General features: G+C 36.7%; 1 protein-coding gene across 1 annotated transcript in view; it reads left to right on the top strand.

Annotated features, from left to right (window-relative positions):
• The window catches only part of LOC117168917 (protein phosphatase inhibitor 2), a 24,400-nt gene that overhangs the window by 6,552 nt on the left and 6,535 nt on the right, over positions 1-11,313 (top strand). The gene's annotated exons all lie outside the window — the stretch shown is intronic.

Here is an 11,313-nt window from a genome sequence, read left to right as displayed (position 1 = left end):
TATTTTATTATCCAATTATCTTATTTGTGTATTTAGTTGAAAATTCACAATTGAACTGTTCTTACTGTTGGAAAGTTTTTATTTTATTATTATTATTATTATTTTATTTTAGGTCACAGAGAACGTGACGTAATTGTAAACCATCTCTAACACGTGTTTCTAGCTTTGTCCTTTAAGTCAGTTTCAAAAAGACTTCATAGATACCGGACGTGTACTTTCAGAATGGGAAAAACCCAAATAGAAAATTCTGAATATTTGTTCTTTTAAAATTGTGTTTCGTTATGCAGATAATAGAAAAGCCGAAAACCGACTTAAAGATAAGAATTTTATATCGATTTATTACAATTTTTGGACGAAAAAGAAATTTTAAACCTAAAAACTACAAACAACGCGGAGATTTTTCTTCGTGGGATGGGGGGGAGGGTTCTCTCTTTTATCATAAATACAATGATTTAGGCCTAAATAAACAATAAATTAACAAATGGGATCACATGAACTCCCATCTAATACAACGCTGCTAAAGGCTGGTGACCTTCTCAACATAAAAACATAAACCCAAGACGACTATCTCGGTTCCTGTTCTTTGTATTTGTATTCATTTAAAAAAGTTCCTAGGGCTAAATAGCCCTCTAAGGAACAGGTTAATACAAGGTCATTACAAGTATGTGCAAGCACTGATCGGTAGAGTACTTGATTAATTTTATAATTGAGTATATAAAACAAATAAATTTATGTGGTCAACCTAATAATACGTATCAAATTAGGCATGAGATTATTTTATATGAAGTAAGATTGAGTGATTAATTAGTAGCTCATGTACATGTGCATGTTCAAGTAAATATAAGGGAAAAACTGTGAATAAGAAACAAAAATCTACATAAGAACAAAAAAAAGGATTTTCGAAGTTGTAATGTTCGAGAATGAAATACGAGATATTATCAATGAGTAATTTCAAGAGTTGCGTTCGAGGTATTGTACGAATATTTGAAAAAAGATTCTTAAAATGATACAGGGAAGGTGCATTTCTAGTATCGTATGGTAGTTTATTCCATAACCGGACACCTCTTACTATAAATGATCGTTGAAGCTGACACGTTCTGTGTAAAGGAATCTTAAGGATTCTATGTCTTTCACGAGGCTTAGACTGCTGGAAGGTCTCTGTCTACAAATTGGAAAAGGTTAAATAGATATTCAGAAGCTTTATTTTGGAAGAGTGTAGAGGAAATGACCCATAAATAATTGTCTTCTCTTGGCAACCTTGAGCAGACCAGCCTTAAGTCTGTACGGAGTTATGTGTTCGTATTTAGGAAAATTGTAAATAAAACGGACACAGGCATTTAACGCACGCTCGAGCTTTAAATTTAAATCGTCAGTCAAATCATCATATACTAAACAAACGTAGTCAAAATGAGACAAGATTAAACTCTTAACCAGAAGTATCCGGGTGGAGGTAGGTAAAGAGTCCTTATTCCTATATAGTTGATGTGGAATAATGTATGTTTTCCTCGAGATACTTTGTACATGTTCCTTCCAGGACAAGGTACGGTTAAGGAAATATCCTAGATCTTTAATCACTTCCGAAAAAGGTATAGTGCGATTCTCGATACGAAGGGGCGGAAATGATGCCAGAGTTTCAAGCGACGGAGAAGAAGTGAGTCCAACAACAATTGACTGAGTTTTGTCCGGGTTAAGAGTAAGTCCATTCTTCCAGGCCCAGAGTCTAACGTGATCGATATTCTCCTGGACTAGAACAAGTAATGTACTTAGTAAGGAAATAGGCCAGGATAAGTAAATTTAAAAATCGTCAGCATATTTGTGGTAGCTGTAATGTTGAAGTTCACCTCCAAGGTCAGAGGTGGACAAATTGAAAAGGAGGGGTGCCAGAATTTAGCCCTGAGGAACCCCACACTTGACCTCCGACCAGTCAGTAAGCCCACTACTACTATTAATAATTCTGTGAGACCGGTAATTAAAATATGATGTAAACCATTTGATGACAGAGTTTGACATGTTGAAAGATTTTAACTTATGTAGAAGTAACTGCTATGGGTTCTTGTTGCAAGTCGGCGTTTGCCATCACGTTCCCTCATCAGATTTTTAATTTCGGATGTGATCCAGGGGGCAGCTTTACTGAAGTTTTTAGGAACGTGTAGAGATTTCGCACCAGTCTTTGGTTTGTTTTTGTATTTGTACTCTAGGAAAATTTAAATATAATATTAATCAAATCGTGCTTAGAGAGAAAAGGGATAGCATGTTGTTCGTAGGAGACAACCTTATCAATGTCATCTGCAATCATTAAGTGTTAAAATCTCTGGTAAGGATAATGCTACCATATTAAAGTTAGGGATAAGTGAAAAAATCGCCGTTTCAAGCTCCGTGCCATAGGAGCACTGGACTCACACTAACCACAGTTCCACACGGACTATTATGCAAAAAAAGACAAACTCCACCACCCCTTCTCTCGTCCCTGTCTCTTCGAAAGGGCGAATAGTTGTCGATTGTCACGAGACTAGAAGGTATATTAGGAGTTAACCAGGACTTGAGACAGCTATTAGATGGTAGGAACATTTACTGAAAAAATGCTTGAATTCTATCAAATGTGCCAAAAGAGACTGGGCGTTCACATGACAAATGTTTAAGGCATCCATGGATATATTAAGAGAAACCTTTTATAGAAAAACCATTCAAAAATAGGAAGCTCATGCAGCACGCAGAAAAATTGACTGAAACAGAGAACCATTATCAACACACCCCAAACTAAGAGATTACAATTCAAATTATAAAATCGGTAGTGAATACAACTAATAAAGATACTAGAGAAATAATAAACCATGTCTGTAACAATTAAGCCTAATAATATACAATAGTTCTCAAAAAGACAAAGATAAAGATTTAAAGCTACTACGAGTTTAAATATGAGATAAAGTTTGCTCTCTGAAGATACATATTTCAAGGTGTGAAAAACTTTAAAATATTGAACATATATTTATCAACGAGCTTCAAATAGCCAAACAGTAATGATATCACACCATTGTGTGCGTAGCCATTCCGCAGATAGCGTAATTGCTATTGGAATCGTTCTATGTGTTGAAGCAGTGACAGTTGAATCCTAGGTGTGGCATCATCCTTCCGACAAAAGATCTTCCCTCCTGCAATCCAAAGATATTTGATCTTTTGTCTCCTTAACTCCAATGCAGAAGTATAGATCCTTCGGTTAAAAGGCGTCAAAGCCTCACGAATAAAAATGAGACCTTTCTCATTATCTGGCCAGCCAAGATTGGTCGTAGAGAAGTCCCGTACTTTTTTCCTCTGTTCGATGAACTTATTAATTGCCTTGGCAACCGATTCTAGTACCGATGGAAGATCCGCATTTTGCTTAAAAGGTAACCCGTGAATCTCAAGGGTGGATTGCAACGCAGCTTACTCCTGGTAATTGAGGGAAGCTTCAAGAGAGGCGACCTTCAATTTCAGCGAGTTTGTCTCCGTTTTAATCTTAGAGACGTCCTCCGTGTTACTTGTAGTTGAATTTTCAAGCAGATTGACTTTGCGAGCATTCTCAGAAACATCTGAATTTATTTCCTGGACCGTCGTATTAATCTTGGAAATCCACTTATGCTGCTTGGTTTCAAATTCCTTGAAAAGGTTTCTCAACTGTTCCTGCGCCTGCACCGCCGCTTCTCTCTGTACCTGTAATACCGCCCTGTGCATGGCCTCAATGTATCCAGGCGGCAGGCCCGCAACAGTGACAGCGGGAGGAGAAACTGTTGTAATTGAAGCGTTAGCTACCTGATCCTTGCCGGCAGTGTCGACAACTGTGCTGGAAATTGGCAAGAAGCTTTGATCGATATCTGAAGAGGTGTCGCTAGTATTTTGTAATTTGCAGTTTACACAAATAAAATCAATTAAACCCCTTTTCAGATTATTAATTGCCTTTTTTGACAATCAAACATTGATGCACGTCAAGTGGCTAAAGACACCGCATTTTTTGCAGGAAACAGCGACCGGCGATCCTCTAGAGATTGTTTTATTGCATTCAGGACAATCACCCATCATTATGTATACGTGTATTAATCAGATTCACAAGAGCTGTTGAACTTCGAAACTAGAAAACAGTACTTTAAGCACAAAGAAGCCCAAAAATGACAAAACTCAATAGATACACCGCACTCGGAACATAAATACTACAATTATGATCAAATATAAAGTTCAAAATTGCTTAATAAACAATTTATGGTAAGAATAAAGCGAGATCAATCGGAGCACACGTCAAGAACGGAACAGGGCCGCACCAATAACGCACCCCCTTCCAACCCTCCCTTATTAACTAAAGTTTGGTGGCACTGACGTTACAACTACAATCTCCACCATATGACGAATTTCTACTTAACTTGGACATGATTTCGACTCGCAAAATAAATGTATAACATAAAGGTGGTGGTTGGGCGTATAATATAAACAATGAATAATACCAACAATAAAATAGCCTCGGAAAGGACTGGAACTTTAATTGACAAAAGGCATGCACACGGTAAATGCGAAGGTCAAGTTTCAGGCGACGAATGGAGACTGGGTGTTTGGAATGCTAGGGGGAGTGAATGATCTCAAGGTAAAAGAATTGCGAGAAACTATGCATGTAAGGAAACTAGATATTTTATGTGTGCCTAAAACAAAGAAAGAGGGATGCGAAACCAAAGACATTGAAAACGGCGTGTTAAAAGGCGGATTTGAAATATGGTCAGGAGTAGATTGTGAATCGCATGGTAGGCAAGGAGTAGGTCTGATTTTAAATGAAAGAGCGAAGCAACTTCTCGGAGATCATGATTTTGTATCTCCCATACTGCTTTGGACTAGAATGAAAGTAGGAATCAGAAGATTAATTATTATAGCACTACCCGCCAGTTGACAGTGATCCCAAAGAAGTAAAAGACGTCTTCTGGAACACTTTAAACGACACAATAAATATTTTCGGTCGTGGTAAAAGAATAATTCTGCTAGGAGATATGAATGGATGGGTAGGCATCCAAAATCAGGATGCGGAAGAAGTATTAGGTAATTTTGGGGATCCAAGAACAAACTATAGCAGAGATAAATTAGTTTGCTTATGCTTAGAAAGTGGTATGTTCATTACAAATACTTGGTTTAGGCATAAAATGGTCCACATGCACACCTGGCCCAAAGGAAATAACCACAGTATAATGGACTTTGTTGTTGCGGATGAAAGATTAAGAGAGTTAGTCAAAGATACAAGGGTCATGAGGGGTTCTGAATGCAACACCGATCATTAGCTTTTGATCTCCAAAATTAACTTAGGTCGGGGATGGAGAAAAAAGAGAACAAAGATAACAAAACAATCGTGAATGAAAATTGGGAACCTACAGAAACCGGATGTTCGAATAGACTTCCAAAATAAGATAATCGAAAGCATAGATAGGGAAACATGGGGGGAGCTTACAAAAAACAAAGATATAGAGGGCGCATGGAGAATGTTCCGGGATATCATTGTTAGGTGTGCGATGGAAGTGTGTGGTACCGCGGTTTTAGGAAGAATTTCTGGTGATGCATGGTGGAATGATGAAATTCAGGCTGTCCAAAAAGCAAAGAAAGAAGCTTACAGGAGAACTTTGAACATCGCAGGTCTTAGCAATGAGGAAAGAAATAGACGTATAAATGATTACATACACAAAAAGAGGATACTCAAACGATTAATTAAGGAAAGGAAAGATAAAAAAAATGAAAAAAATAAAAGTGCAGGATTTGTCAACATAAGAAATAGTAATGGGGAAATGCTATACGATACACACGAAATACTAGAGGCTTTCAGAGACTATTTTAGTTGACAATTCGGAGATGAAGCTATAGGACGCCACAACTGCGTCGTTGAACATGATGCGTTAGACAACTCAATTGAGAAAGTCTGTCTCACTGAGGTTAGGGATATAATTAAGAACTTAAAAACGGTAAGGCTGCCGGGGTTGTGTGTATTCACGCTGAAATACTTCAACACGGTGGCGACTACATACCACATAGACTGTGCGAATTCATAAATTTATGTTTTGAGATGGGAGACGTCCCAGACGATTGGAAAAAAGCGATTATCGTGCCAATATACAAAAGAAAGTGAGACAAAAGCGACTGCAATAATTACAGAGGAATCAGCTTATTAAGTACCGTCAGCAAAATATACTCAAAAATACTTATTCATAGGGTAATGATAATAACAGAAGAAAATATTTGGGAAGTCCAAAGTGGGTTTATGCCAGGAAGGTTATGTACGGATCAAATATTTAGCTTAAGGCAAATCACAGAAAAAAGCTTTTGACAAGGTAGATAGAAGTAAACTTTGGGAAGTCCTGAAAGAGTACGAAGTCAATGGATGCCTCCTACAAGCTATAAAAACAATATATATGGGTAGCAAAGCAAGTGTAACGGTAAATGGGAATTTCAGTTACTGTTTAGATATGATTCAAGGAGTTACACAAGGTTGCTTTGTGTCTTCATGGTTATTTACATTATTCATGACAAGTATTTAAGAATGGCTCTTTTCGACGAAGAGGGTGTGGATCTCGAAACAGTAAGGGTACGTGGGTTAGCGTTCGCGGATGATAATGTTGTTATGGCAGAGTCTATCGTAGGCTTGCAAAGACTCTGGAATAAACTGAATGCAAGCATGAAGAGCATGGAGCTCACAATTAACGCAAATAAAACAAAAAATATGGTTTTCGAAGGAAAGAGTGAGAAAACACTATGCAATATTGTATTAAATGATGAGAGAATTGAACAAGTTGATAAGTTCATGTACCTTGGCAGCTTATTTACTAGGGACGGAAAGATAGAGGAGGAGTTAGATAGACGCATAAACGAAGGTAAGAAGGTTATTGGTAGATCAGGGCCCCTTATCAGAAGTAAAAGTATATCGAATAAAGCTAAAATGGCAATACATAACTGTTTATTTTTACCAACTGTACTATACGGTATAGATACATGGACCTATCAAGAAAAAGATAAGAGTAAAGTTAATGCAATTGACATGAGATTCTTGCGCATGATATGCGGAAAAACTCTGATGATCAAAGTAACAAAATAATTCTCAAAGAATGTGATGGAGAAAAGAAGTTAATAGACACATGGGAAAGAAATCGGTTAATATGGTTCAGGCATGTTAAGAGAATGCCAAATGAACGACTAACGAAACAAGTGTATCAAGGTAAAGTAATTGGCAGCGTGCCCAGAGGCAGACCGCGGAAAGAATGGTTAGAATGTGTGAATGAGACCCTAGTTAGAAGAGTCATAAGAAGCCACAGAAACACGAGAGCCTGCATGAAATGGAAATGGAAATGGAACAGCAGCTTCCTATTGATGAACTCGCCTTGGAAGATGTGGACAACGAAGACTTGATTGATGCTGAAGGCATAGGTGCTAAGGAGAATGAACATCATGTACCGGATCCCTTAGAACCACATACGGATATTACTAACGATGATGTGGATAGGGAAATGCCAGAAAAACTACAGTACCTTGAAAGGAATTTTGGTCATGCTTTACTAGAGTTCAGATATGTAGAACCAAGACTAGAGCATTCTCTATCCAAAATGAATATCACAAATGATCTGCGTCCACTAATAGCATGTCTGGATAGCAAGGTTTCACCTACATATTTGAACGTAGCACAAACTGCGTTAGATGTCCAAACACTTGTATACTGTGCAGCTGTGGCAACCGTTAGAACGTTGGACCGGAAAACTAGGCCTGCAAATGCAGTTTTTTCCTAGCAAGGGATCGAAATCCACCATGGAAGATCAGGTTGAATATGGATGTCAGCAAAGTAAGATGCAAATTGGGTCGATGAACTCAATATAAAAAAGAAAATAGAACCAGAAAGCTGATAAACCATGTTACTAAAATCATCCACCCTCGGCACATCGAGACATTAACACCAGCAATATTGGATGAAATTTTAGAATTAACAACAGAGACTTGATTTTCTTACTGCCAGAATGTGTCGGTACAAGAAAATTAGTGCACGAAGGCAACAAAATCAAAACTTTCAGACAGATGAAAGAAGGTTCTATCGTGGACTGAGAGTAAAGCCAAATAACCAGCAAGGCACCGAAGTCCCTCAATTTGAAGATATGACTAACTACTGGTCGGGTGTTTGAGCAAAAATGAACAGATGCAATTTGCACACTGCGTGGTTTAAATTGGAGAAAGCAAGGGCAAGCAATAGCCCTGAAATGCAACTGACAAACATCACAGCTTTAGATTTTTCAGCGGTCTTGAAAAGGGCAAGTAATTGGAAAGCTCCAGGTCCGTACATGGTGCCCAACTTCTGGTACAAGTTCCAGACGAGTGTGCATCTTGCGTTGGCAAGGTGTTTTCAGAAGATCATTGAACACCTAGATATGATGCCAGGCTTTATGCTCCAGGGTACTGCGTATATGTTACCAAAAAAACCAGACGCTCAAAATCCATCTGACTTTCGACCGATTGCCTGTCTTTCAACAACATTAGGGACCGCAAAGTTATAGAACGAGTTCAAAAATAAATAAATAATAAATAAAATAAATAAATAAATTGTTACTGGCATTCTCTACTTTCACTTAAAGTTTACTTATCTTTTATAAATCGACGACATCTAGTAACCCGTTTCCAAAAGCCTACTCATGAAAAAGGTTTAGATTTAGGAATTATTTCCAAAAATTAGCTGAAGAAATTGCTTGCTAACATTCCATTTAATGCAAAACTGTGTTGATTTTGTAGAAAAGAATTAGTGTTGCTCTCAGAAACGTAATTAAATATATTCCTCAAGAGGTTTTTGCGGGTAATAATTTATATCTTCATTATATGAATCATGAACAAATATGTTCTCGAACAAATAAAAGAGAAGTTAAAGAAATCGAGTACAAATTTGGAAGTTTTACTTCTGACCCGTTGCAACCTAATCTTGGGGTCTTATAAAAATAGCAAAAGAATTTGGCTGTTCTGAACGTCAGGCCAAAAAAGCAAAAAATCTTTTAGCTAAGTATGAAATTTTTTACGTCACCAAATCTAAAAGTAGGAGGGAAAAAATTAACTGCCGAAACCCAAACACTTATTACACTTTTTATGAAAATGATAAAAATAGTCGTCTCTTATCTGAAATTAGGGACTCAGGTTTCTAGCGGGCCGCGAAATCGGGAAAAACCCGGGCATTTTATTTGACCGTGAAATAACCGGGAAACCCCCGGAGATTTTATTTGTGACCAGAAGTTTTTTGTATTTTATCGAAAAAACAACTTTCTCTACCTTACCTTCTTTTTAATCCATTTCTACTTTATCCCCAGTTACATAGTTTCTTCCTATATATTTATCCTATTTACCGATTTTCGCCAACAGTTGTAAAAGTCGCATTATTTCTGGAACGAAGGCGGATAAAATAAAATTAGAGTACAAAGAGCTGTGTAAAAAGCCTCAAACGGTGGATGCTCTAAAAAGTTATGACCGTCAAAACTCTCTATTCGATCACTTTTGGACGGACGCTATTTCTGCTTCGGGAAAAACATATGAGAACCTAACATAATTTGTAAGAATGATACTCATTCGGTCCCCTGGAAATGCAGCACTCGAACGAGGATTTTTAATCAATGAAGATTGTTTAGTCGAAAATCAGAGAGAGGACAACCTGATTGCTGCACGTATCGTATATGGGCAATTCTACAGAACATTTAGATTTGCTACTTAATTTTTTTTTACAGCACATTTGTCATATTGGGTACATACATTCACACACTTAAGACCTAACAAAAACTGTATGCGTGATCGGTTTTTACTTGACGGCGTAGATAGTACGCTTTAAACCTCAGCTTTACTGTGCGAAATTATACATCTTACAATTTCCGTTTTTCCGTGCAGAATAGGAATTTATTAGCTTCAAGTATTCATAGGTATTTAAATGCGTGTTCATATTCTGAATTGTGTACTTAATTAAGTATAGTCAAAGATTAAGTTCCTGAAAGCTCTGTAGGCTTTGAGGTACACATTCTCATCCTGACACTCGCGCTGCGCGCTCGATTTTCGACAGACATTTGTAAACAGGTTTTGTTAAATCTTTTTTTTCGTAACTTTCGTCGTTTTTCCATAAATTTAAAAATTTTTTTATTTTCGATGTTATTTTTCACGAACAAAACAAAAAGTACGCGCCCTATCACGAAGTGATTCTTAATGAATTTGTTGATCTTTTTTGAGATAACAAGTTTTGTCCATTCACCTTTTTTCGTATCCTACATAGTTTGACCACAAAATAGAATTTTTTATTTTTTGTGCAATCCAAATTTGGATTTTCGATTTTCGAAGAAAATCCAAAAATTTGTTATGACAGTCTTGTAAGGATTTTAAAAAGCAATGTTTTTCTTCTCTTGACTTTTTTCATATCGTGCATTGTTTGGCTTAAAATTTTGAATTTCGGTTGATTTAAAAAAATTTCAAAATGCTGTAACTCTGAGAATTTTCTTTATATCAAAAAAGTCATCAGGATAAATTGTTTATTCATTTTGATAATATAAATATCCGTAGATCGAATTTTTAAATTCAGAAAAAAATTGTCTCAAAAATTTTCAAAATGCGCGCACTTTTTGCATTTTCGTCAAAAATGGCTGGTTAACGAAATCGTCCTTTCTTTTAGGAACCTTAAACAAGTGTGCCAAAGGTGGATTTGATCCGTTCATTTTTTTCGAGAGTTATCTTGTGTGCAGACGGACGGCCGGACAGACAGACAGGCAGACGCCATCGTAAAAACTGGATTTTCGGATTCAGGGGGTCTCGAAACGTGAAGATCCGTTGAAAAACTGTGGCGTCAAATTTTGAACAATTCTAATACTTTTTCAATCATAAATGATGAGAATGTAAAAAGTGGCACATTAATCTAGGTGGTCGCGATTAATTCCTCTTCATAAGACAAACGAACTTGAAAGATGAAAAATAAACCAAATTTGACGGCGTAAATTTCGTAGAACAAAATAGTACAAAATTAAATAATTAATGGATGTTGATCACGTTCTCGATGGGCCTGTAACTATTTGTAGAATAATAGCACATATGTGAGATTTGTACGTTCATTTCACATATATACCTTATATTGTATCCAATTATTGACACATCAAAATATTTGACGGCACTCCTACAACAATTTGAAGATCTTTGAAAATTAACTGATTCACAGGCCTATTTTTAAAATTTTCAATTTCTAATGACTTCCTGACTTCACAGATAGCTCACAAATTTTACAAAACCCATTGAAAACTTTTTTTTGTCTTACCTGACACTAAAAACGTTCATATA

The sequence above is a fragment of the Belonocnema kinseyi genome, chromosome 3 (assembly GCF_010883055.1).
Source record: "Belonocnema kinseyi isolate 2016_QV_RU_SX_M_011 chromosome 3, B_treatae_v1, whole genome shotgun sequence".
NCBI classification, from domain to species: domain Eukaryota; kingdom Metazoa; phylum Arthropoda; class Insecta; order Hymenoptera; family Cynipidae; genus Belonocnema; species Belonocnema kinseyi.
This window is presented reverse-complemented; position numbering and strand designations above follow the sequence as displayed.